This window comes from Bubalus bubalis, chromosome X (genome assembly GCF_019923935.1).
Source record: "Bubalus bubalis isolate 160015118507 breed Murrah chromosome X, NDDB_SH_1, whole genome shotgun sequence".
NCBI classification, from domain to species: domain Eukaryota; kingdom Metazoa; phylum Chordata; class Mammalia; order Artiodactyla; family Bovidae; genus Bubalus; species Bubalus bubalis.
Window position 1 is genome coordinate 116180447 of NC_059181.1, and position 27445 is coordinate 116207891.

The window sequence follows — 27445 nt, forward strand, 5'->3', positions numbered from 1 at the left end:
AGAACAGTGCTCCTTTGAACACACACACACAAATATATATATATATATATATATATACACACACACACACATATATATATACATACACACATATATAATTGAGTTGGTGTTTTCAGTTCTTTTGAGTGGAATTCAGAGTCACATGGTATATTCTTTGTTTAACTTTTTTGAGAAACTGTCAAAATGTTTTCCAAAGCAGCTGAACCATTTTGCATTCTTGCCACCAGTGAATTAGGGTTTCCATTTATCTATATGTAGTCTTCTCAACACTTGTATTCTGTTCTCTTTTTTCTTTTTTTACAGCCATCCTGAAGAACTATGGATGGAGGCTCATGACATTGTGCAGGAGGCAGGGATCAAGACCATCGCCATGGAAAAGAAATGCAAAAAGGCAAAATGGTTGTCAGAGGAGGCCTTATAAATAGCTGTGAAAAGAGAAGTGAAAGGCAAAGGAGAAAAAGAAAGATATACCCATTTGAATGCAGAGCTCCAGAGAATAGCAAAGAGAGATAAGAAAGCCTTCCTCAATGATCAATGCAAAGAAATAGAGGAAAACAATACAATGGGAAAGACTAGAGATCTCATCAAGAAAATTAGAGATACCAAGGGAACATTTCATGCAAAGATGGGCTCGATAAAGGACAGAAATGGTATGGACCTAACAAAAGCAGAAGATATTAAGAAGAAGTGGCCAGAATACACAGAAGAACTATATAAAAAAATCTTCATGACCCAGATTATCATGATGGTGTGATCACTCACCTAGAGCCAGATGGAATGAGAAGTCCAGTGGGCCTTAGGAATCATCACTATGAACAAAGCTAGTGGAGGTGATGGAATTCCAGTTGAGCTATTTCAAATCCTAAAAGATGATGCTCTGAAAGGGCTGCACTCAATATGCCAGCAAATTTGGAAAACTCAGCAGTGGCCACAGGACTGGAAAAGGTCAGTTTTCATTTCAATCCCAAAGAAAGGCAATGCCAAAGAATGCTCAAACTACCACACAGTTGCACTCATCACACACACTAGTAAAGTAATGCCCCAAATTCTGCAAGCCAGGCATCAGCAATAAGTGAACCATGAACTTCCAGATGTTCAAGCTGGTTTTAGAAAAGCCAGAGGAACCATAGATCAAATTGCCAACATATGTTGGATCATCGAAAAAGCAAGAGAATTCCATAAAAAACATCTATTTCTGCTTTATTGACTACACCAAAGCCTTTGACTGTGTGGATCACAACAAACTGGAAAATTCTGAAAGAGATAGGAATACCAGACCACCTGACTTGCCTCCTGAGCAATCTGAATGCAGGTCAGGAAGCAACAGTTAGAATGGGACATGGAACAGACTGGTTCCAAATAGGGAAAGGAATACCTCAAAGCTATGTACTGTCACCCTGCTTATTTAACTTATATGCAGAGTACATCATGTGAAATGCTGGGATTGATGAAACACAAGCTGGAATCAAGATTGCCAGGAGAAATATCAGTAACCTCAAATATGCAGATGACACCATCCTTATGGCAGAAAGTGAAGAAATAAAGAGCCTCTTGATGAAAGTGAGAGAGAAAATGTTGGCTTAAAACTCAGCATTCAGAAAACTAAGATCATGGCATCTGGTCCCATCACTTCATGGCAAATAGATGGGGAAACAGTGAGAACAGTGAGAGACTATTTTTGGGGGGCTCCAAAATCACTGCAGATGGTGAATGCAACCATGAAATGAAAAGACACTTGCTCCTTGGGAGAAAAGTTATGACCAACCTAAACAGCATATTAAAAAGCAGAGACATTACTTTGCCAACAAAGGTCTATCTAGTCAAAATTATGTTTTTTCCAGTAGTCATGTATGGATGTGATAGTTGGACTATAAAGAAATCTGAGCAACAAAGAATTGATGCTTTTGAACTGTGGTGTTGGAGAATACACTTGAGAGTCCCTTGGACTGCAAGAAGATCCAACCAATCCCTCTGAAAGGAAATCAGTCCTGAATATTCGCTGAAGCTGAAACTCCAGTACTTTGGCCACCTGATGAGAAGAGCTGACTCATTTGAAAGGACTCTGATGCTGGGAATGATTGAAGGCAGGATGAGAGGGGATGACAGAGGATGAGATGGTTGGATGGCATCATAGACTCAATGGACATGAGTTTGAGTAAGCTCCAGTAGTTGGTGGTGGACAGGGAGGCCTGAAAAGCTGCAGTCCATGGGGTCGCAAAGAGTCAGACACGACAGAGACTGAACTGAAGTGAATGGGTGTGAAGTAGTACTTCATCATTTTGATTTGCATTTCCATAATTACTTTGTCATCATATTGAGCATCTTTACAAATATCTACTTGGCATTTTGTGTATCTTCCATGGATAAATGTCTGTTTATACTTTGCCCATTGAAAATATTTAGTTGTTTGTCCTTTTGTTATTTAGATAGAAGTTCTTTGTATAATGTGGATACTTAAACTTATCAGATATACTTTACAAATAATTTTCTTTCATTTTGTAGTTTGTATTTTCACTTTCTTGATAATGTCCTTTGTACAAAAGTTTTTCATTTTGATGACATCCAATTTATATATTTTCCTTGTATTGCTCATGGTTTTTGTGTCACATATAAGAAACCATGGCCATATCCAATGCCATAATGATTTATGTCTGTTTCCTTCTAAAGATGTACATTTTGGAGTGTCACAATTGAACCCAAAATGTGATTTCAACATCATGACCACATCTGAGCCACACATTGGGAAAAATTATATAGGGCATGTTGAGTGCCTTGAAGAACATAATATAGAATGAAACATTATACTTTGCTCACATCCATTTGGCTACTATTTAATCTTAGTTTTAAAGTCACGCTCATCTGTAAAAGAGAAGGTTGAAATGCTATTGTTTAGTTTTATGCCCATATGCTCAACTCAAAATTCAGTTATAAGAGGGGGAGAAAATGTATTCATGGAAAACTAGCCATCTTTATATCAAGTTAAATAAATATTAGGTTGGTGCAAATGTAATTGTGGTTTCAGATTATGAATTTTAAATCACTGTAACTAGGCTCAAACACATCTGTATTAATCAAAATAGTAACCATTGCAATCAAGACAGTTTTGCCAATGAGAAATAAGTTTGTTTATTTCTGTAGCATAAAAATCCGAGCCTTGGGTTTCAACGAATTTTTGGAAAGCATTTTCTGCCTCCTGTTAGTTGTGGAAGTATTTCCCTGCAAAAAGTTGTCGAGATGCTTGAAGAAGTGACAGTCAGTTGGTGAGAGGTCAGGTAAATATGGTGGATGAGGCAAAACTTTGTAACCCAATTTATTTGAATTTTGAATCATTGGTTGTGCGACATGCAGTTGGTTATTGATGTGGAGAAGAATTGGACCCTTTCTGTCGATCAGGGCAGGCTGCAGGCATTGCAGTTTTCAGTGCATCTCATTGATTTGCTGAGCATACTTCTGAGATATAATGGTTTCGCTGGGGTTCAGAAAGCTGAAGTGAATCATATGGGCAGGAGACCACCAAACAGTGACTATGACCTTTTTTGGGTGCAAGTTTGGCTTTGGGAAGTGCTTTGGAGCTTCTTTTCGGTCCAACCACTGAGCTGGTCATTGAAGGTTGTCATATAAAATCGACTTTTCATTGCACATCAAGTCCAAACAAAACATTGCTCATTTTTGTTGCATAGAATAAGAAGACGACACTTCAAAATGACTTTTTTAAAAATTTGCAGTCAGCTCATGAGGCACCCACTTACTGAGCTTTGTCACCTTTCCAATTTGCTTCAAATTCCAAATGATCATAGAAAGATTGACGGTGAGTTCTTTGGCAACTTCTCATGTAGTTGTATGGAGAAGGCAATGGCATCCCACTCCAGTACTCTTGCCTGGAAAATCCCATGGACAGAGGAGCCTGGTGGGCTGCAGTCCATGGGGTCACTAAGAGTCGGGAATGACGGAGCGACTTTACTTTCACTTTTCACTTTCATGCATTGGAGAAGGAAATGGCAACCCACTCCAGTATTCTTGCCTGGAGAATCCCAGGGATAGAGGAGCCTAGTCGGCTGCCATCTATGGGGTCGTACAGAGTCGGACACGACTGAAGTGACTTAGCAGCAGCAGCATGTAGTTATAAGAGAATCAGCTTCAGTGAGTGCTCTCAATTGATCGTTGTCAACTTCGAATGGCCGGCTACTGCACTCCTCATCTTCAAGGCTCTCATTTCCTTTGCAAAACTTCTTGAACCACCACTGCACTATACGTTCCTTAGCAGTTCCTGGGCCAAATGTGTTGTTGATGTTCCAAGTTGTCTCTGCTGCTTTACGACCCATTTTGAACTTTAATAAGAAAATCACTTGAATTTGTTTTTTGTCTAACAATAATTCCATAGTCTAAAATACACATAAAATACATACAAGTAATGTCATTGCCAAAAAAATTAGAGCAAAAAGTGTGCATTAAAATGATGTGTAACATAACCACATTTATTTGCAAATGTATGCCAATATAAAAGGCAAATGCCAACACTGCAAAAACTGCAGTTACTTTTGCATCAACCTCATGTTTCAGGGTTATACATTTTTATGTTTTGACGTTTTGTAGATATTGCTTTTTTGTCAGACAAATGTTGCTGTGGAGAACTTTGAGGTCTTCTTATCCTCCTTCCCTTACTGTTTCTGCCTAGAAGACTAAAAAATTATCTTTTAGCCCTTGAAATTAAATAGTATAACCGTAATAATGGAATGGTGATAATTTTGTACCCATCTTTTAAGTGAAGCATGACATTTTGATCTTCAGGTTCTGATTTCATTTTAATTATGTCTTTGATTATACTTCCATTTCTAGTTAGAAATTTTGCCTCAAGGATACTGGTTGTATTTGGTTTTCATCAGTGACTACTCAACTACTTGCTATTTCTACACTGTATATTATTTCAATAATGATATTTTAGTCCTCAGTTTCCTTGGCTTTTTACCATTCCTTTTAAGTTTCATTTTGATGTTTTATCATCTCATTTTGAGCTCTTACTAAGTTACCTCCTATTTAAGCAGTATTTTCTGAAGAGATTGTCCTTTATATTTCCTTTTGAATAAAACCTTTATCTGTTTTGCTTGCTATTTGTCCGTCTTCCTCCATTGCCTTCTGTGGACTCTTTACAAAGATACCTTAACATTTTTTGTCTTTTATAACTTTTATTGGAGTATAGTTGAGTTACAATGTTGTGTCAGGTATACAGCAAGGTGAATCAGTTATATACGTATATCCACTCTTTTTTAGACTCTTACCATGTAGGTCATTACAGAGTACAGTAGGGTTCCTTGTGCTGTATAGTAGGTCCATATTAGTTATCTGTTTTATACATATAGTGTGTATATGTCAATGCCAATCTCCCAATTTCTCTATCCCCCTCCTTACCATCTTGTTAACTGGTTTTTTTTTTTTCTACATCTGTGACTCTACTTCTGTCTTATAAGTTCATTTGTCCCATATTTTTAGATTTCACATATGTGATATGATATTTGTCTTTTTCTGACTGACTGACTTCATTCATGATAGTCTCCATGTCCATCCAATTGCTGCAAATGGTATTATTTTGTTCTTTTTATTGCTGAGTAATATTCCATTGTAAATATGTACCACATCTTTATCTATTCCTCTGTAGATGGACATTTATGTTGCTTCCATGTTCTGCATATTGTAAACAGTGCTGCAATATACATTGGGGTGCATGTACCTTTTTGAATTATAGTTTTTTTCTCCTAATATATGCCCAGGAATGGGATTAATGGATCATATGGTAATTCTATTTTTAGTTTTTTAAGAAACCTCCATATTCTCCATAATGGTTGTACCAATTTAAATTCACACTAACAGTGTAGGAGGGTTCTACACCATCTCCAGCATTTATTATTTGTAGATTTTTTGATGATGGCCCTTCTAATTAGTGTGAGGTGATACCTCACTACAGTTTTTATTTGCATTTCTCTAATAATTACTGATGTTGAACATCTTTTCATGTGCTTTTTGGCCACTTGTATGTCTTTTTTGAGAAATGTCTACTTAAATCTTCTGCCTGTATTTTGATTTTTTTTATTCAATACTAACATGTGTGAGCTCTTTGTATATTTTGCAGATTAATTTCTCTTTGGTCACTTCATTTGCAAACATTTTCTCCCATTCTGAGGGTTGATATTTTTGTTTGTTTGTTTGTTTGTTTTCTTTATGGTTTCTTTTACAAAAGCTTTTAAGTTTAATTAGGTATCATTATTGCTGCAATTTATATCAAAGACTGTTCTGTCTGTGTTTTCTTCTAAGAGTTTTATCGTGTCTGGCCTTACATTTAGGTCTTTAATCCATTTTGAGTTTATTTTTGCATATGGTGTTAGAGAATGTTCTAATTCCATTCTTTTACATGTAGCTGTCAACTTTTCCCAGTATTGCTTATCAAAAAGACTGTCTTTTTCCATTGTATGTTCTTGTCTCTTTTTTTAATATTTTTAAAAAAATCTTTAATTATTGGAACTTCCATGGTGGTCCAGTGGGGAAGGCTTCACTCTTCCATTGCAGGGGGCATGAGTTTGATCCCTGATCAGGGGAATAAGATCCCACATACTGGGTGGCATGGCCAAAAATTTGAAAAACAAATCTTAATTATACTAAAAATATACAGTTCTAACCAGTACATTTGTTTCTTTTGAAATATTTTGAATGGATTTCTCTTGACTCTCATTTCACCTTGTTGGGAAAGTATTTTTCTTCTTAAGCATAATTTGAGAGCTGAGTTTCCTCCAGACTACAGGAGTGAATATGGAGGAAAAAAAAAAAAAAAAAAAAAGCATCAGTTGGGTCTGTAAGCAGAACTGGTTGCCACACTTGGGCTTTCTCTTGTCTTCTAAGATCTTGGTAAATGTCCTGGAACTTTTCCTGAGATTTTCCAGAGACAGAGACCTTAGCACATCAGATAGGCTACCCTGTCAGTAGTGGAACATTAAGTCTTAACTGTGGCAAAGTGAGTCAGCCAGGTTTAGTTTCCCTTTTGCTGGTTTTCTCATAAGAAGCATTTTTGCCCTTCTCAAGCAGTACTTCACTCTCTTAAGAAGATAAGAGGCCAAGTAGAAGGCAGCTGTGTGTTAAGGACTCATTGCATTGGGAGGAGATAGTGTTTTCAGATGTCATTTCTCACATCTCCCACTCCTCCAGGTTTTGTTTCTTTTCTTCTTGGTCTTCTGTTTGACTAACTTTCTGTTCATTGCTGATGCTAATGAGTTCTGAGTTTTTATGATCCTTCTGTTTTCCCCCTCAGCTGTCCTCTCAGCAAGGAATTGAGAATCATAGCAAATTCTAGCAGCTTTTCTGGATCATGGTTAGAGGAAGAGAGGTTCTGGATTTGGGTTTTTCAGTAATAGTACCATCTGCATCTTTGAACAGATTTGCTTATGAGTTCTTCCCTTCAGCCAAACTCTGAATTTGGGGAGTAATTTGTGAAATTTCCAGGTCAGGTTTACTCACCTCTCACTGGGAGGTTTCTTTGGAGGAAGAAATTGAGCTCTGTGGATCCTCAATAAGCTATGTGGGGCAGATTCTTATAAACTTCCATATTTATTTTGGCTGTTCTCATCTTCCACCTTTGTTTGATTGCCCCTTAGGTCAAGGAGCCGCATGGTGGATGGGGTTAGCTGAAGCAAAGTTCTATCAGTAAGAAGAAGAAATGATGAACAGGATGGGGTAGATGATCAACAGTGCCTAGCAAAATCTGAAGCTAACTGGCCCCTATCCTTTTATGAAATGATCTCCATTGCCTCTCAGTAGCACCTGCATTTATGTAATAATATCTTCAGTCTTCTTTTAAAAGTTTAAAGAACTTTGTAAAAGATTTTTAAAATACGTTCTTTTTTTTTTTTTCATGTATCAGATAAGATTAAAGAAAAAAAAAAAAAAGAATACTTAGTTCCAGCTAGGATATGAAGAGAGGAAAAGAAAGCAACACTCTTATATAGAGCTTCTGGGAATGCAAATTAACACAAACCTTTCTGGAAGTAAACTTGGCAACATGTATCAGACATTTAAAATGTGCATGCTTTTTGGTTTGAAATAAAGATTTCCCTTGCAGATATTTATTGTAAGTGGATAATCATGCATGTGGGCAAAGGAGATGTAAGGATGGTCATTGTAGTATTTAATGCTAAAGAATTAGAAGCTAATAATCAGGGTGAGTTAAAGACATTTTGATACACATTTAAATTGTGATTTTATGCAACATTTAACAAGATGATGTAGACACTGCAATTATTTGCCATTTGTTGAGCATTTGCTATGTGATTTGCATGTATTATTTCAGTTAATAATTTAATGAGCTTTGTGAGTAGGTAATGTAATCACTCCCATTTTAGAAATGAAGATAAAGGATTAGAGATACTCATTTCACCAGAGATAGTTAAGACAAAAACAAGATTTGAGTAAAGAAATGTCTCTTAAAAACTATGTATTAAAATGAAATGGAAAGTTTCATTGAAGTATAATTTATACACAACATACCACATGTATTAAAGTTATATAATTTTGTAAGTTGACATATATAAAAAATCACCACAATCATGAGAGTGACATACCCATCACCCACCAAGGTTGTGTCCTTTTTGAATCCTTCTTTCTTACTGCTGCCCTCCGTCATATCTGTACTGAATTTCTTTTGTCACTTTGTCAAAAATTATGTGGCCATATGTGTGGGTCTATTTCTGGAAACTATATTGTTTCATTGATCTATTTTTCTATTATTTACACCAGCACCACACTTTCTTGAATACTGCACCTTTATAATAAAATTTGAAGCCAGGTAATGGCAATCTTTCTTCTTCATTCCTCTTTTTCTAAGTTGCTCTGGTTCTTTAAACTTCCACATAAATTCTAGAATCAGTTTGTTAATTTCTACAGTAAAGCCCTCTGGTATTTGGAATGTGATTGCACTGAGTCTATAGATCAGTGTGGGGATAACTGACATGTTAGCAGTGTTGAATCATCCCATCCATGAATATGATATGCCTCCCCATTTATTTTGGCCTTCTTTAATAAACCCAGCAGAATAGTTCGGTGTACAGGATTTCACATCTTTGTCAGATTTCTCATTAGATATTTTCATAATTTTGATGTTCTGGTAAATGGTATTGTATATTTAGTTTCCAATTATTCTTCAGTGGCATATAGAAATATAACTGATTTTCTCATATTCACATTATATTCTGCAACCTTGCTCAACTATCTTATTAGTTCTGGTATCTTTTTGGTGATTCCATTGGATTTTCTACATAGATAATCATGTCATCTGTGAATAAAGACAGTTTTGTTTCTTTTCCAAAGTAAATATTAATTATTTCTTTTTATTGACTTTTTCCACTGGATAGACTTGCCAGTACAATGTTGACCAGAAGTGAAGAAAGTAGAAATCCTTGTCTTAATGTCAAGAGGGCAAAAATTCAGTCTTATAATTTATACTACTAACTACCAGTTTTTCATGGATGCCCTTTATCAGGTTGAGGAAGTTGCCTTCTGTTGTTAGTTTTCTATGTGTTTTTATCATGAAAAATTGTTGGATTTGGCCAAATACATTTTCTGTGTTTGCTGAATATGGTTGAACATAAAATTATGTTTTTAAAATTTGTTAATATGTCCTATATTTGTTTTTATTGATGTATAGTTGATTTACAATATCATGTTAGTTTCAAGTGTAGATGATATTTGAATATTTAATCAAGACTACATTCCTTGGCGGAGAAGACAATGGCACCCCACTTTAGTACTCTTGCCTGGAAAATCCCATGGATGGAGGAGCCTGGTAGGCTGCAGTCCATGGGGTCGCTAAGAGTCGGACACGACTGAGCGACTTCACTTTCACTTTTCACTTTCATGCATTGGAGAAGGAAATGGCAACCCACTCCAGTGTTCTTGCCTGGATAATCCCAGGGATGGGGAAGCCTGGTGGGTTGCTGTCTGTGGGGTCGCACAGAGTCGGACACGACTGAAGCGACTTAGTAGTAGTAGTAGTACATTCCTTGGGGAAACCCTAACTGGCCATAGTATATTATCCATTTTACATAGTAGGTCATTCTCCCTGTCTTACTCTGGATTGCTTCATTTGATATGTCTTCAAACACAGAAACCTTTCTTACTGTAATGTCTCATCTGCCATTAATCCCATCCAGTGACTATATCATCTCAAGTACTGTAGTTTCCTTCTCTTTAACTCCTTTATGACCCTTTTATGTTTTCAATGTTTGTACTTAACATTTTGAACATATGGAATATAGTTAGAGTAACTGTTTAAATGTCCTGGCCATTAACTCAAATTCTTGTGTCAGTTCTGAGTTCATCTCCATATCTCAGCATTGTTTTAATGTGAATTTCTATTTAGTGAGATGAAGCATTATTTCAGGTGGTTAAGAGTCAGTTCTATGCTTGTCTTATAAATTTTCAGTCCATGTGTTTTTCACATCTTTCTATCAGTTTTGGATCTTTTGTCTCATTGTTTTTTAAAGTTATATATTATTGATATATATTGTTTTAGTTGCTAAGTCATGTCCAACTCTTTTGAGATCCCATGGACTCTTTTGAGATCCCTTCCAGGCTCCTTCTGTCCATGGGATTTCCCAGGCAAGAATATCAGAATGGGTAGCCATTCGCTTCTCCAGGGGATCTTTCTGACACAGGATTAGAACTCAGGTCTACCCAAGTAGACCACTGAGCCACCAGGGAAACCTAGGAACCTATGACCTATGGCTAAAGCTACCACCCATTTCCTCCAAGGCCAAGACCTGGAATTAGTAAAGGCCTTTACTAGTGAGCTTAAACAGACAAGACGTACTCACAAATGCTCTTCTAAGGAGCTGGAAGCTTATTATATAGCTTTTCATGAATGTGACCCCCTCCTAGTGTCCCTCCTCATAGGAGTGAGATAAGGGCCATTTCTCCAGGAAATGGAAAGTAGGATATTCACAGTACCAGCAGTAACATGAGGTGGGAAAAGTGTCTGGTGACTGAGGAACCATACTGAGAAGTGGTTTTCACATAAGGTTCTCATGACTATGTTTAAGGCAAGCCCTTCCCTGGGTTTATTCTAAAGTCTCGGGTAGTAGTTTCCTTTAAGAAAACACCCTGTTCAACTTCCAGCAGGGGGATATTTTGCTCTACTCACCTATAGTGGTAAAATTCAAGTCTGAGTATTACACATTAAATGAACTCAATCTCCTAGACTTGAAACAAGATTAGAGTACCTAGTTGAACAAGTGTATTCACTAGAAACTTTGATATCCTGGGGAGATTTCAATCTGGAAATAGAAAACTGAGGAGAGCTATAAGGACAGGTGGAAAGGGAGTTGGCATAGAAAAGTTCCCTGTTAGGAGTGGAGAAGTTCATCATGGTACACAAAAAAAGTTGTAGAAGGTAAGTAGGGTGATTCAAATTTCCACTTAAATATGGCCACTTTACCTTGGAGGGATTTTAGATAAGACACCTAAATTGGTAGATAATGGTGACAGATGGGAGGGAACAGAATGAACCACTAGTATAGATGGCCATGGGGAAAGGTATGGAGGAGACATTCTCACCCTGCCATGTGTGCCACCAGAATTGAGCCAAGGGAGGTAAGAGATGGGCCGTCACTTTGGGATGCATCTTTAAAGGGTGCTAAAGAAACCCCCTTCATCCAAGCACCTCCCCTTTACATCAGTCCGTCTACCACCAGAAGCATGGAGGAGTTGGGAGCAGTGCTTCGAGATGAGTGGTAGGAGGGCTACCACTGGCTGGAGCGGTAACATTATGACCAAACAAAGGGTAATGGATTCTCTTTAACTTGGCTGTGTGTGTATTAGTTGCTCAGTCATGTCCGACTCTTTGCGACCCCATAGACTGTAGCCTGCCAGGCTCCTCTGTTCATGGGATTTCCCAGGCAAGAATACTGGAGTTAGGTTGCCATTCCCTTCTCCAGGGGATCTTCCTTGACTTGGGAGCTGTATACATAGGAAGGATAGGAGACCTGGGAGAGATCACTGCTTAGCTTCAACATGGATGAGGTGCCTTGCAAATGAGAGGAGACTAGCACACATATTGAACAGTCAACTATGGCAAAGAACAATCATCTCCTAGCATGAAACAACCAACCACAAGTGCAGAACAACCACTCAGGACATGAAGGAGAGGATGTACCCCTGTCAATCCAAGTGCAGAGACAGTGCCAATGTCAGATGACCCTACGCTTGCTCCATCCAATTCTTGCTCATGGTTCCCCCACCCCAGATGCTTATGCTGTTCATGTCTGGCACCAACACCCCCGCCCCCCGCCGCCACCCCGCTCAGCCAGCACTGGATGTGAAGAGCCTCCCCACTCAGTCTCCATCTTCTTCCCCCAAACTAATGTTGTGCTCCCTGTACCCCAGTGAGGAGAAATGTTCCTGCAAGAGTGTGCAGCCCCAAGATTCCTGAATCATGTATCACCTATTGAAGAAACACGAGGGAAACAAGGCCCGTAACATCCGACTGTTCCCTCAAGCTGATGAGAAGAGGGAATCAAAATAAGAGAGCACAGCTCCAGCTGGAGCAGAACCAAGACACCCCAGGGAACCCATCCCATCACAGTAATGCCCTGTGTATACAGAGGCTTGGACACCAGCAGCCATCTGCCGCATCCCCAGAGGAGCCCGTGGAGAAAGGGCCACTCTTGCAGAGATCAAAGGGTGTGCTGAGAGGGTACACAGGAGCTGATGCTCAAAATCAACAAGATCTGAAGGAGAGACTGTATGTGCTGTATGTGTGTGTGTACCTGCCAGTTCTCTGGTTTGTTGGGGTGAGAGGGAGGGAAGGGCGGAGCAGGTGTGACAGAAGGGTGGGATAAGGGTCCTGTGGGGTCAGGGGCCAGACCTGCAGGGCCATAATTAGCCAGACACCAAGGATAAGGATGAGGTGAGAACTCAGAGCTAAAGACAGATTCCTAAATGCTTAATCCCATTTGCAGGAAGAAAAGGATTTGGAGTATCTGCTTTTGTGTGTGTGTGCGTGTGTGTGTGTGTGTGTGTGTGTGTGTGTGTGGTGGAGGGCCTCCAGATGAGTTGAGATATGATGTCTATGGGAGACAATAGAACACCCTCCATAAAAGCAGACAAATTACCTCCAGGCCACATACTTCATAGAGGTGTGTGTTGCATGTTATCCTATGCTATAATCCACTAAAGGCCCTCAGAAAAATTAAAATCCCCAAAACTTCCTCCTATTGAATGTCACCAGCAGCATCCATAAACACTAAAATGATGGTATTTGTAGGCCATAATCCCTACATGAATTAGGGTACTTTCTTGCCTAGAACCTTGGGGAAGAGCAGTGGCCAGTGGAGGGTGGAGCAGTCGGAGGGTGCAGGGGATAATGAGAAGACTTGTCTACTGAGAATTTTGATTATTTAAAAAATTTTAATTAATCTAGTATTTTATTAAAGTCTAGATGATTTATAATGTGTTAATTTCTGCTGTATAGCATAGTGACTCAGTTCTGCACATATATACATTTGTTTTCATATTCTTTTCCATTATGGTTTACAACAGGATATTAAATATACTTCCCTGTGCTATATATTCAGATCTTGTTTATCCTTACAAGAATTTTTAAAAGAAAATAAAATCAATTTAAACCTAGTCCTGTTTTTATTATCTCTTCTGTATGCCAACATTTCTAAATAATGCCAGTTATTAAATATTCAACTGTCTCCAAAAATCTTTCTTGGTGTGGTATTCGAGGTTTTGACATGAAGTATAGAGGACTGAATTAATTGTACTCCTTGAGTTAATTGTTCAGGATTCTGCTGTTTAGTTACTCATTTATTCTCCTTTGTTTCCACTCCCCAGCTTCATTCTACTTTTCCTTGCAGTTAGTCATTCTAATCAATTTTATGCATACCCTCCCTCTTGCTTGAGTGTTAATAAAATGCACATTATGGTTTATGGGCATGCATTTTAAGTTTATCTGTTGTATAGCACTGTTTCTTACTATTTCACTCAGAAGTATTTTTAAGACCTACCCATGTTTCTATGTCTACTCTGTTTCTTTTTTTTTCTATTATTTTTTAATTAATTAATTTGTTTTAATTGGAGGCTAATTACTTTACAATATTGTAGTGGTTTTTGCCATACATTTACATGAGTCAGCCATGGGTGCACATGGGTTCCCCATCCTGACCCTCCCTCCCACTTCCCTCCCCATCCCATCCCTCAGGGTCATCCCAGTGCACCAGCCCTGAGCACCCTGTCTCATGCATCGAACCTGGACTGGCGATCTATTTCACATATGATAATATACATGTTTCAATGCTATTCTCTCAAATCATCCCACCCTCGCTTTCTCCCACAGAGTCCCAAAGTCTGTTCTTTACATCTGTGTCTCTTTCGCTGTCTCGCATATAGGGTCATCATTACCATTTTTCTAAATTCCATCTACTCTGTTTCTTATCTTGAAATTGAATATTTGAGAATTTTTTTTTTACTATATAAACTTCAGAAAGATACTTAGACTTGTAATTTTACACAAAATATTTTTACTGACTTAATCAAATAGCAAAAGTCTTAATTGCTTACCAAGTGATATTTTAGATTTTTAGTTGAAATTAAACTTAATATCTTGATAATACCAATGAAAAAACTAAACATTTGTTAAAATGATAATTAAAGTAGTGTAATCATTCATGTGGCTTTTTCATATTTGACTTAATTACATTGGAATGAGATTTATCTGTTGAACAATTATTGTGTTGCAACTAACACTTTCTGGAAAAAAATGATTGAGCTTGAGGCAGTTATTGGGCCTGATTAGTCAGAAAGGATATGGGTGATTCTTTCAAATTTTGTGCTGGGATAATAGATGATTAATTTCTCTCCATATCTATAGGACATCAGGTGAATGGGACACCTAGCTGAAAGACAAAGCTAACCTATTTACTTTACTGGATTTGAGATAGAAAAACAGTGACTTTCGTCTCCTGACCCTAGTTCTCTTCATAAATGACTGGAAGGGTGATCCTACATCAAGGCTTGGTGATTTGTTCTTGTGAGTTCACTACCCGGGTGAGAAAGAGCCATCAGGTACAGCACTGCTCAGTTCAGTGACGTTGAACGTGTTACTTCTCTGTTTTGGGGGAACACTGTCAGGAGGGAGTCATAAGGCATATTAGATGAGTCAGAAGTAGAAGGCTCAGCTTTGTCTTGCTAAGAGTGTTTTATTTGGGGGGTGCAGGGGTCATCGGTTGTGACTAATTTCTAGGTGATAGTCTTTTAAAGTTTCTTCTTGTTTCTCAACAGGCAAAAAGTGGCTCAGAAAAGAAAAAAAAGCTAAAACACTCCCTCCACACACATGGACACACACACATAAATATGTGGGGAGAAAGGAAACCATATATCTATGCATGTGAGAGTCCTCCTCATTTCTGAGTGTCCAGTGGTGCTGTGAAGATGCAGTCTTGATGGAACCAACACTCTTGAGTATATGTTTGCAGGAATTAGAAAAAAATCTTTTGACCACGTCTATAATCACTTGCTAGTTTGCATGTTCCATGTGTTTGGATTTTCATATCACAGGTTTTTGTAAAGTGAGGCACTTCTACACTCCATCATAGGAAAAGAAAGAAGACCTAAACAGACATATACTGAGCCAAGTCTGCCTCTGAATTTCCAAGCACTGACTCTAGGTAGCATATGCTACAGTCTTACACACACACACACATGCATATGAATGGATGGATTTAACTATTGATAGCTACTGCAAATATTTAAGTAACTGTGTCCCAAATTTTTAACATTCAAGAAAGTTAATGCTAATTTTAAAAAGGAGACAATGCAAGTCAAGTAGTATAAATCTGAACAAAGACTCTTGCACACCAGGGGCTGGAAGTGTTTGTTGTATTAAAAGATGGCCTTGGCTTTGCCAAGCTCATCACTCAGGACTCCTGGAGAAATTGTAGCTGCTTTAAGACTTCACAAATCCCTGTATCCCCAAGTTAGACTTAGTAGTCCATCACACATTTGTATTTTGGTGCAAATTAGTTTAGCATGAATTGAGTGTATAGGCATCTTTCAGAGATATTGTGGATTCAGTTCCAAATCAGTGCAATAAAGTAAATATCACAAAGCAGGTCACACAATTTTTTTGGTTTTTCACTGCATATAAAAGTTATGTTTACATTAGACTGTACTTTACTAAGTATGCAATAGCATGTTTAAAAAAGCAATGTACACACTTTAATTAAAAAGTACTTCATTGCTAAAAATGATAACCATCATCTGAGCCTTCAGCAGGCTGTAATTTTTTTTTTTTCCGCTGGTGGAAGGTTTGAAATATTGTGAGAATTACCAAAATGTGATACAGGCACAAAGCAAGCAATTGCTGTTGAAAAAATAGCACCAGTAGACTTGTTCCATGCAGGGTTGCCACAAACCTTCAGTTTGTTCTAAAACAAATGTAGTGGCTGTGAAGCACAGTAAAACAAGATATGCCTGTGTAAGGGGTGTAAGAAACCTCAGATCATCTCATTCACCTATCTTATTTGACAGATAAGGAAGCTGAAGCCCTAGGAAAGGATGAAACTTACCCTCGGCCACACAGTGAATTAGAATGAGATCTCCAGGGGATTGCCTGGATGTCCAGTGGTTAGAACTCTGTGCTTTCATTGCCAAGGGTTTAATCCCTGGTCAGGGAACTAAGATCCCACAAACCATGCAGTTGTAACCAAAATAAAAGAATGAGGTGTTCAGAGTTAATAGGTGTCCATGGAATAGATCTCCATGTAGAACTGGCCTAGTTCTGTCCAAGTAGGCAAAGTTGGTATCCTCAAGATGTCCTTGCTGTCCCACTCATTTGTGGAAACTTCAGATGAACTTTCTGGTTAAAGGCAAATAAAATAATTCATTGATGGTATGTAGCTCTTTGAAAGCAGTTTCGGTCAACCCAGGATATGTGGTAGACTCCAAATTCAGCAAAGGCATTTTAGGACGAGATACACTATAAAAACCAGGAAGGAGCTTAACCATCATTCCTCAGAATCAATTATTTATACATTAACTGCTGCTACTGCTAAGTCACTTTAGTCATGTCTGACTCTGTGCGACCTCATAGACGGCATACCACCAGGCTCCCCCATCCCTGGGATTCTCCAGACAAGAACACTGGAGTGGGTTGCCATTTCCTTCTCCAATACATGAAAGTGAAAAGTGAAAGTGAAGTCGCTCAGTCGTATCCAACTCGTAGCGACCCCATGGACTGCAGCCTACCAGGCTCCTCCGTCCATGGGATTTTCCAGGCAGGAGTACTGGAGTGGGGTGCCATTGCCTTCTCCGTTATACATTAAAGACATCCCTAAATCTCTATTACAATGTGTGAGTCTATAATACTGTAGAGATTCAGGAGTATTATTAACGTGAGAGAGAGGGAAGGGGAGGGAGAGAAATAAGGAATTCATATTACGTAAAACTAGTTTTAGTTGGTATTAAAATCTAGAGACAGTTAAATTCTAAAAACAATTTGTCTCTGTCAGTCTATACTGTTCCAATTAATTGAGTCCATATGTAGAATTTTATAAAAATATATGTCACTTTGATTAAAAAACAATCTACTTTTTTTAACTGCATAATATTTCTTTATATTCTCAGAATTGGATTATAATTTTCAAGCCTCATTCAATTTTTTAAAATCACTAAGATAATAAAGTTAACATATGATACAGTATCATTAACTAAAGTACAGATTTTGTTCAAATTTCACAAAATTGTATGCTAGTATCCATTATTTGTATTCATACCATATTCAAGAATCTATAGTGTGTTCGTTGCATTGGGCAGCTTCAGCTGCATATAATAAGTTCTGGTAAATTCTCTTTTCATTTTTATCCCATTACAAACACTTTCTAATTTTCCTTGTTATGGTTTCTTATATATACCAATAATTTAAAAGTGAACATTTAATTTCCAAATACATGGGTTTTTAAAAATATCTTTGTTATTTATTTCTCATTTTGATATTAACTTCTTATTTAAATGCTTTCTTCTCTGCAATCACCTTCCATGGTTTTTCAGTCTTCTAACTTTATTGAGGCTTTCAATGCCTAAGTCAAAGATCTCTCTTTGTAAATGTCACATTGCACTTGAAAATATATGGGTTATTTTCAAATACCTTTTGATAGTGATTTCTAACTTAATTCCACAATGATAAGAGGACAGACTGTGAATTCAGTACTTTTAGACCATGACATTGTACATTCCAGTGTCTCCTAGTTTATAGACTATGGGAACTTGAATTTGTATTCTACTTTTGTGTGAAAATTGTATAAATCTTAATTCTGTTGAATTGGCTTTTCAGGTCTACTGTATCCTTCTACTTCTTTATTAGTTTTTGAGAGTTTGATATCAAAACTCCAGCTAAAAATCTTTATTTATTAGAAAAAAATTGTAATATTTAGTAGAACTATATGTAACCTCAGCAATATGTGAACCGTGAACTTCCTGATGTTCAAGCTGGTTTTAGAAAAGGCAGAAGAACCAGAGATCAAATTGCCAACATCTGCTGGATCATGGAAAAAGCAAGAGAGTTCCAGAAAAATATCATTTCTGCTTTATTGACTATGCCAAAGCCTTTGACTGTGTGGATCACAATAAACTGTGGAAAATTCTGAAAGAGATGGAAATACCAGAACACCTGATCTGCCTCTTGAGAAATTTGTATGCAGGTCAGGAAGCAACAGTTAGAAATGGACATGGAACAACAGACTGGTTCCAAATAGGAAAAGGAGTTCGTCAAGGCTGTATATTGTCACCCTGCTTATTTAACTTATATGCAGAATACATCATGAAAAATCCTGGACTGGAAGAAACACAAGCTGGAATCAAGATTGCCGGGAGAAATATCAATAACCTCAGATATGCAGGTGACACCACCCTTATGGCAGAAAGTGAAGAGGAACTCAAAAGCCTCTTGATGAAAGTGAAAGTGGAGAGTGAAAAAGTTGGCTTAAAGCTCAACATTCAGAAAATGAAGATCATGGCATCCAGTCCCACCACTTCATGGGAAATAGATGGGGAAACAGTGGAAGCAGTGTCAGACTTTATTTTTCTGGGCTCCAAAATCACTACAGATGGTGACTGCAGCCATGATTAAAAGACGCTTACTCCTTGAAAGGAAAGTTATGACCAACCTAGATAGCGTATTCAAAAGCAGAGACATTACTTTGCCAACAAAGGTTCATCTAGTCAAGGCTATGGTTTTTCTAGTGGTCATGTATGGATGTGAGAGTTGGACTGTGAAGAAGGCTGAACACCGAAGAATTGATGCTTTTGAACTGTGGTGTTGGAGAAGACTCTTGAGAGTCCCTTGGACTGCAAGGAGATCCAACCAGTCCATTCTGAAGGAGATCAGCCCTGGGATTACTTTGGAAGGAATGATGCTAAAGCTGAAACTCCAGTACTTTGGCCACCTCATGCGAAGAATTGACTCATTGGAAAAGACTCTGATGCTGGGAGGGAGGAGGAGAAGGGGATGACAGAGGATGAGATGGCTAGATGGCATCACTGACTCGATGGACGTGAGTCTGAGTGAACTCCGGGAGATGGTGATGGACAGGGAGGCCTGGCGTGCTGCGATTCATGGGGTCGCAAAGAGTCGGACACGACTGAGCGACTGATCTGATCTGATCTGGTGGCTCAGAGGTTAAAGCGTCTGCCTGCAATGCTGGAGGCCTGGGTTTTATCCCTGGGTCAGGAAGACCCCCTGCGGAAGGAAATGGAAACCCACTCCAGTACTCTTGCCTGGAAAATCCCATGGGCAGAGAAGCCTGGTGGGCTACAGTCCATGGGATCGCAAAGAGTCCGTCACGACTGAGCGACTACTTCACTGTATGTAACCTTGCTCTGTGTTTTTCAAGTCTCCTATAAATGTGTTATACTTTCATAATGAAAAAAAAAAAAAAAAAAAAAAAAAAACAAAAAACCTCAATCTACTTCTGTCACCATACAGAGAAATAACAAAATAATGAAGAATATTGCTCACTTTTTAAAATGTCTTATTTTTCAGTTATAAAATTAATGTATTTTCAGTGAAGAAGAGTCAGAAAAGTCATAAAAATAAATAGAATTCCTAATCTCATCACCCAGAGCCATCCTCTATTAACTTTTGGGTTCTTACAGACCTTTAACAAAATATTTAAATACACTCACTAATGTGCTTTTACTTTCATAGGAAATTCTAATATAATATACACATATACTTTAGTAACCTGCTTTTTAAAAATTTCAATATACCAAATACATTTCAATGCTTGCATTGCATCATTATTTATAATGGTTCTACAGGATTCCATAGAAGGATATACGATGGTTTATTTAAACAATCTGCCATTGAAGGATATTAGATTGGTTGGATTTTTTCCAGTATCATGGACAACATGATAAATAGAATTTTCATGAATCTGTATGCAATTATGTGGTTACGAGATGCTTTTTCTTAGGATAAAGTCCTTGAAGAGGAGTTTGTGGGTCAAAGGGCCTCAATTAAGGACTTTGGAATTATATTAGTTTGACCTTCAGATAATGTCATATCAATTTAGGTATGTTCTGTTTTTGTTCCAGTGAAAAGTGAGTATATGACTGTATTGATTTCTCATACCCTTGCTAGCTATTAGCATTATTTTTGAAACTTTCCATCTCAGGGGGAAAACCTCTCGTGGATATTTTCCTAAGCATTTATTTGATTATCAGTTGAAGTGAAAGTGAAAGTCGCTTAGATTATCAGTTAGACAAATTTTCCTAAACACATTGGCCATTGCAGTTTCTCTTTAGGCTTTGCTCATTTTTAAAAAACTAAGTATAGTTAATTGTTGCATCAATGTTGCATTAATTTCTGCTATACAGCAGAATGATTCAGTTATGTGTGTGTGTTAGTTGCTCTGTCATGTTTGACTCTTTGCGACCCCATGGACTGTAGCCCTCCAGGCTCCTCTTTCCATGGGGTTCTCAGGCAAGAATACTGGACTGGGTTTCCATTCCCTTCTCCAGGGGATCTTCCCAACCCAGGGCTTGAATCCAGGTCTCCTGCATTGCAGGCAGATTCTTTACCCTCTGAGCCACCAATGAAGCCCCAAAATGAATGGGATTAGTGCCCTCATCAAAGTGACCCCAGAGAGCTCCCTCACCCCTTCCCCTTGGTGGTGGTGGTGGTGATTTAGTGGTTGTTTAGTTGTTAAGTTGTGTCTGACTCTCATGACTCCATGGATTGTACCCACCAGGCTCCTCTGTCCATGGGAATTCCCATGCAGGAATACTGGAGTGGTTAGCTATTCCCTTCTCCAGGGGATCTTCACCTCTGAGGGATTGAACCTGGATCTCATGCCCTGCAGGCAGTCTCTTGCATTGCAGGCAGATTTTTTATCAACTGAGCCACCAGGGAAGCCAGTTATACATACACCTATATTCTTTTTCATATTCTTTTCCATTATGGTTTATAACAGGATATTGAATACCATTTCCTGTGCTATACAGTAGGTTCTTATTTATCAGTTTTATATATAGTGGTTCTGCAAATTGCAAACTCCTAATTTATCCCTCATCCACTCACTTTCCCCTTTGGTAGCCATATGTTTTGTATGTATGTGAATCTGTATCTATTTGGTAAGTAAGTTAATTTGTAGCATATTTTAGATTCCACATAAAAATGATATCATATGATAGTTGTCTTACTTCGGTCAGTATAATAATCTCTAGGTCCATCCATTTGCTGCAAATTGGACTTTGCCCATTTTTCTATAGCACATTTATCTTTTATTTGTCAAACATTTGATTGCATGCTTACTACATACCAGACACTGTGCAAAATGCTTTGCTATCTAATTTAAGACTTTAAAAGACACCAGGGGGTAAGTAGGCAGTGATACAATTCAGTTTTATAGATGACAAATATGAGGCTGTGTCATTTGCTCAAGCTCTTGTAGTTGGTAAGTGGCAGACACATGATGTCTGTTTGCCTTGCACTTAACCAAATCTGTTTGCCTTGCACTTAACTATGACACCAACCTCCTCTACACAAACATTGGAATTATTTTGTAGCCAGGTCTTTTCCTTTCTGGTTTCTGGTCCAGCTGTTACGTTTAGAAAAGCCATTTCCCCCATGTAAAATAGGAAAGAACACCATCTGTCTAGAGTGAAAGGGCAGGTAATAAAGCGAGAGGCTGGAGGAATGTGGAGGACATTTGAAATGGCAGCTGCAGATACCCTTGCATGAAACTATGCTTCCCAGTCTCTGCCAGTTCTGGCTTGAAGAGTCTCATTTCCATCAGCTTCCATTGAATGCTCTGGTTCCACTGACTCTCCTGGCTTCTTTTATTACCATTTACACGCTCTTTCAAAAAGTATTTTTCATCTTAAAAAAAAAATCCCCTCTCAACATCAGATTCTTTCCAAACTTAGCCCTATCTTTCTCCTCACTTATTAAAGTGAAACTTCTTAAAGTTTGAGTACCTTTCCAACTTCCTTTTCTTATTCATATCTCAACCCACTCCTGCCTGGTTCATCATCTGTCTGAAAATGTTCTCAGTTGTTCTTCAGTAACCAGCGAATTCCCAACTCTTTCCTCAGCCCGTACTTACTTTGCACACTTGACTGTGGGATTAGTTTTGAAAATCTCTTTGCCTGGATTTTGTGACAGCACGCTCTCTTGGTTTTCCTTGTGCATTGCAAACTGGTCCAAGTCTTTTTTGGTCTCTTTTGCAAAAAGCTGACTCATTGGAAAAGACCCTGATGCTGGGAAAGATTGAAGGCAAAAGAAGAAATGGGCAGCAGAGGATGAGATGGTTAGATAGCTTCACTGACTCAATGGACATGAATTTGAACAATGTTTGGGAGTTGGTGAAGGACAGGGAAGTCTGACGTGCTGCAATTCATGGGGTCACAGAGTTGGACATGACTGAGGGACTGAACAACTGCTTTAATATTTATATATCGGAACTTCAGGGTTTTCCTGTATGCTCTCTTCTTGTCCCAGTATACACAGTACTTCCTGGGTGGTCTTAGACACTCCCAGTGCTCAAATTACCAATGTTCTCATGAATTACAAAGTTGTATTTCCAGCTCAGATCAGCCTCTGAACTCCATAGTAACAGGGGCAACAGGATACCAGGCATCACTACTCAAATATTTCGTTGTTGTTCAGTCACCATGTCATGTCCCACTCTTCGCTGTTTTATGTACACCTAATCTCAACATCCGGAGAAGGCAATGGCACCCCACTCCAGTACTCTTGCCTGGAAAATCCCATGGACGGAGGAGCCTGGTAGGCTGCAGTCCATGGGGTTGCTGGGGGTCGGACACGACTGAGCGACTTTCCTTTCACTTTTCATTTTCACGCACTGGAGAAGGAAATGGCAACCCACTCCAGTGTTCTTGCCTGGAGAATCCCAGGGATGGGGGAGCCTGGTGGGCTGCTGTCTATGGGGTCGCACAGAGTCAGACACGATTGAAGTGACTTAGCATAGCATAGCAATCTCAACATCGGAAGGCAATGGCACCCCACTCCAGTACTCTTGCCTGGAAAATCCCATGGATGGAGGAGCCTGGTAGGCTGCAGTTCATGGGGTCGCTAAGAGTCGGACATGACTGAGTGACTTCACTTTCACTTTTCACTTTCATGCATTGGAGAAGGAAATGGCAACCCACTCCAGTGTTCTTGCCTGGAGAATCCCAGAGACGGGGGAGCCTGGTGGGCTGCTGTCTATGGGGTCGCACAGAGTCAGACACGACTGAAGCGACTTGCAGCAGCAGCAATCTCAACATGTTTAAAATAGAAATCATATTCACCTTCAAATCTGTTCCTTTTCATTTTTCTCTCCTGTCACATCCCCCCAATTTCCCAGGGCAAAACTCTTGGATCATTTTTTACTTCTTTTTTTTTTTGCCTCCTCCTAATCCTTTTAAATAGATCTAAATTTATATCCATCGCTTCTCAGCTCTTTTTGTCTTAGCTTCTGCAATCTCTTGTTGAATTAGTGCCATCTGCTAACTGTCCTTCTTGTATTCAATCTTTACTCCATTAAACCATTTTAACATTATTGCAAGAGGTAGTGTTCTAAAATGAATGTTTGATCATGTTACTACTGCCCATTCTCCCCATGAAGAACTCTAAGCCCCTTGATACAACAGCTGTGGCACGTCCAGAAATCATATACAGAAAACAAGTGCTTTTATAGTTATAGGAGGGGATTATGGTGATAAATATGCTCAGAATCAGGAGTTAGTGAACTCATCTCAAATCTGATTCTGTATTGTACTTTGCAACACTTACAAATCAGTTTTAAGATGACTTTGCAACACTTGGGCCTCCCTGATACCTCAGTTGGTAAGGAATCCACCTGTAATGCAGGAGACCCTGGTTCAATTCCTTGGGTTGGAAGATCTGCTAGAGAAGGGATAGGCTACCCACTCCAGTATTCTTGGGCTTCCCTTGTGGCTCAGCTGGTAAAGAATCCACTTGCAATGTGGGAGACCTGGCTTCAATCCCTGGGTTAGGAAGATCCCCTGGAGAAGGGAACAGCTACCCACTCCAGCATTCTAGCCTGGAGAATTCCAAGGACTGTATAGTCCATGGGGTCACAAAAAGTCAGACATGATTGAGTGACTTTCACATTTTGAAACTTTGAGAAAATGTCAACTTTCCATCCCAAAGACTGGGAAGATGCCTAACAATATATTGCTGAAAAGGTTGCCCCTCTTCCAAGCCACCCTTTGGATATATTGGTTAAGGCATGACCCAACATGATTGGCATCTCCTTAAAATTCATTTCACTTCAACACACTTATCCCTGGGCTTCCCAGGTGTTATAGTAGTAAAGAATCCGCCTGCCAATGCAGGAGATGCAAATGATGTGGGTTCAATCCCTGGGTCAGGAAGATCCCCTGGAGGAGCAAAAGGCAACCCTCTCTAATTTTCTTGCCTGGAGAATCCCATGGACAAAGGAGCCTGGTGGGCTACATGGGTCTGCAAAGAGTCAGACACGACTGAATGAATGAGCACACATATCCCTGCTCAGTTATCAGTCACCTTTTAAACTAGTCAGTCAATGCCTATTGAATACATACTATGTGCTAAAAATTATGTTAGGTATTCAGGATGTGAATGAATGAACAGGACATAGTCTGGGACATCATGGAGTTTCAGTGTATCAGAGCAGATAGCCATAAAAGTATTCTAGTATTAATAACATAATTACTTAAACTTGTAAAAAGAAATTATTGGAGTACAGTAGAATCTAGCTCAGGGTTTCTCAGTCTTGTACTGTTGGCGTTTTGGGTCAGATAATTCTTTGTTTTGGGGACAGTCCAGCACATTGTAAGGTGTTCAACAGCATCCATAGCCTCTACTCACTAGATGCCTGGAGCACCTGTCACCCATTTGTAATAATCAAAGATGTCTACAAATGGTGTCCAGTGTCCCTGCAGAAGAAAAGGGGGGGATTACTCCCAGTTGACAATCACTGTTCTATACCAAGGTTAACATTGATTGATTGATTTAGAAGTCAAGTATCTAATTTTCTCAAGCATGCCACATTCTTTTTGTTAACTCAAAACCTGTGCACACACAGTTTCCTCTTCTAGAACACTCCACTCCTTCCTTGATTGAGTCACCTCAACATCTGGCATTCCAGCACTTTCACTCTGGGGTGGCTGCCTCTCAATGTTCCCATAGCACCCAAGTCATTTCCCATCTTGTACAAATGACACTTTATTATAATTGCCTTGTTTATGTGTCCTTACCCTCGGCTAGTGTCTGAGCTTCATGAGGATAGCCCCTGTCTTACTCTTCACTGTACTGAAAAAGTTTAGACTTACTTGGCACAAAAACTGCTGGTCAGAATATCCTTGTTCAACTGATAATTATATGGATAAAAGGATAACAGGGAATAAAGTGGTTGGCCAGGATTGAATAACAACAATTAGTTGTGCTGATTTTTCACAATCATTTTGGTAAGACACCAAATGTCAACATATAAAATCACCTCTGAAGTACTAGGCAAAGTGATCAACAGATCACTGGCTCTTCCTCGTTGCTGACTCTTGATCCATCTTTTTTTTTTCCTTTTCTTAATTTCTGATTCCATATACTCTTGTTTCTGACTACCAGTGTGAAGATAAGAAATAGTATAAGAATTATAAATTGACTGATGTTATCTACTTTCCAGATTATTTGGTAATTGAGAAAGCTATACATATTGCAGCTGTGGCAAAATGTTTTCACCTAAAAGCTCTGGAGCAGCCTAGGGGCTGGAACACTCAGTAGGACTCCAGTGCAGCAGAACTGTCGGGGCAGAGACTCCCACTTAGAGCTATGGGGCAATGCTGCCACCACAGTGGGACTGGAAGATGGGACACTGAGCCAAGAAGATTATTCTCAAGATTTTGGATGTCAAGGTATTTGTCTCCCTAGGTTTTAGACCTGACACATTTTTCCTTCAATTTCTTCATTTTCATAATACGAATGTATATTGTATACCTGTCCTAATACTGTATTTTGCAAGCACATAATGTGTCTGATTTCACAGGTACACAAATAGGAGGGATTTTGTCTCAGGATGAATTTTACCTTGACTGTCACTCATACCAATTTAGATGATGTTTAGATGAGACTTTGAATTTCAGATGTTAGAGTTGATGCTAGAATGAATTAAGACTCTTTAGGCTGTTGGATGTGAGAAGAAAATGAATTTCTGGAGACAGGGACAGAATGTATGGACAGAACTATGTCCCTCTAAATTTCATATATTTGAGGTCCTAGCCCCCCAAGTAATGGTATTTGGAGACGGGTCTTTGGGAGGTGATTCGGTTTAGATGAGATCATAAGGATGGGAGTCTAACCTGATAGAAAGGGTGGCTCTGTAGATCTCTGTCTCTCTCCCTCTCTCCGTGTGCACACACCAAGGAAAGGCCGTGGGAGCACACAGCGAGAAGGTAGCCAGCCATCTGTAACCCAGGAAGACATCCCTCACCAAGACCAGCTCCTGCTAACACCTGATCTTATTAGACTTCCGGCCTCCAGAAGTGGAAGAAAATAAATGTCTGGGTTTTTTTTTATTTTATTTTATTTTTAAACTTAAATGTCTGTTTTTAAAGTCTGTTGTATTTTGCGGTGGCAGCTTGAACTGATTAAGGCAAGTTCACACTAAAGACTCTGGCTTTTTCTCAAAAGTTCATCTAGCTCCCTGGTGATGTCCTCTAATCTAAGCCTTCATGCTTTCCCTCCAAGTACCCTGTAGACTTTTATAAACTCAGTATTACCTTCTATGCACGAGGTATCCCTGCTCTGGGCTTTAAAGAATTGACAGAGCTGTGTCAATTACACCACTATTCTCCCAGGTGTCTGAGCTTGAATATGCCATTATGTTTGCCTCATCTCTCAAAAGCC

At 38.9% G+C, this 27445-nt stretch overlaps 1 long non-coding RNA gene across 1 annotated transcript in view; it reads left to right on the forward strand.

The window, feature by feature from the left end:
- The window catches only part of LOC123331779, a 58127-nt gene extending 48482 nt beyond the window's left edge, over positions 1-9645 (forward strand). The window contains exon 5 of the long non-coding RNA XR_006548551.2: positions 7638-9645. This is a non-coding gene — a long non-coding RNA (uncharacterized LOC123331779). The remainder of the gene's footprint in view (positions 1-7637) is intronic.
- Positions 9646-27445: the final 17800 nt, after the last annotated feature.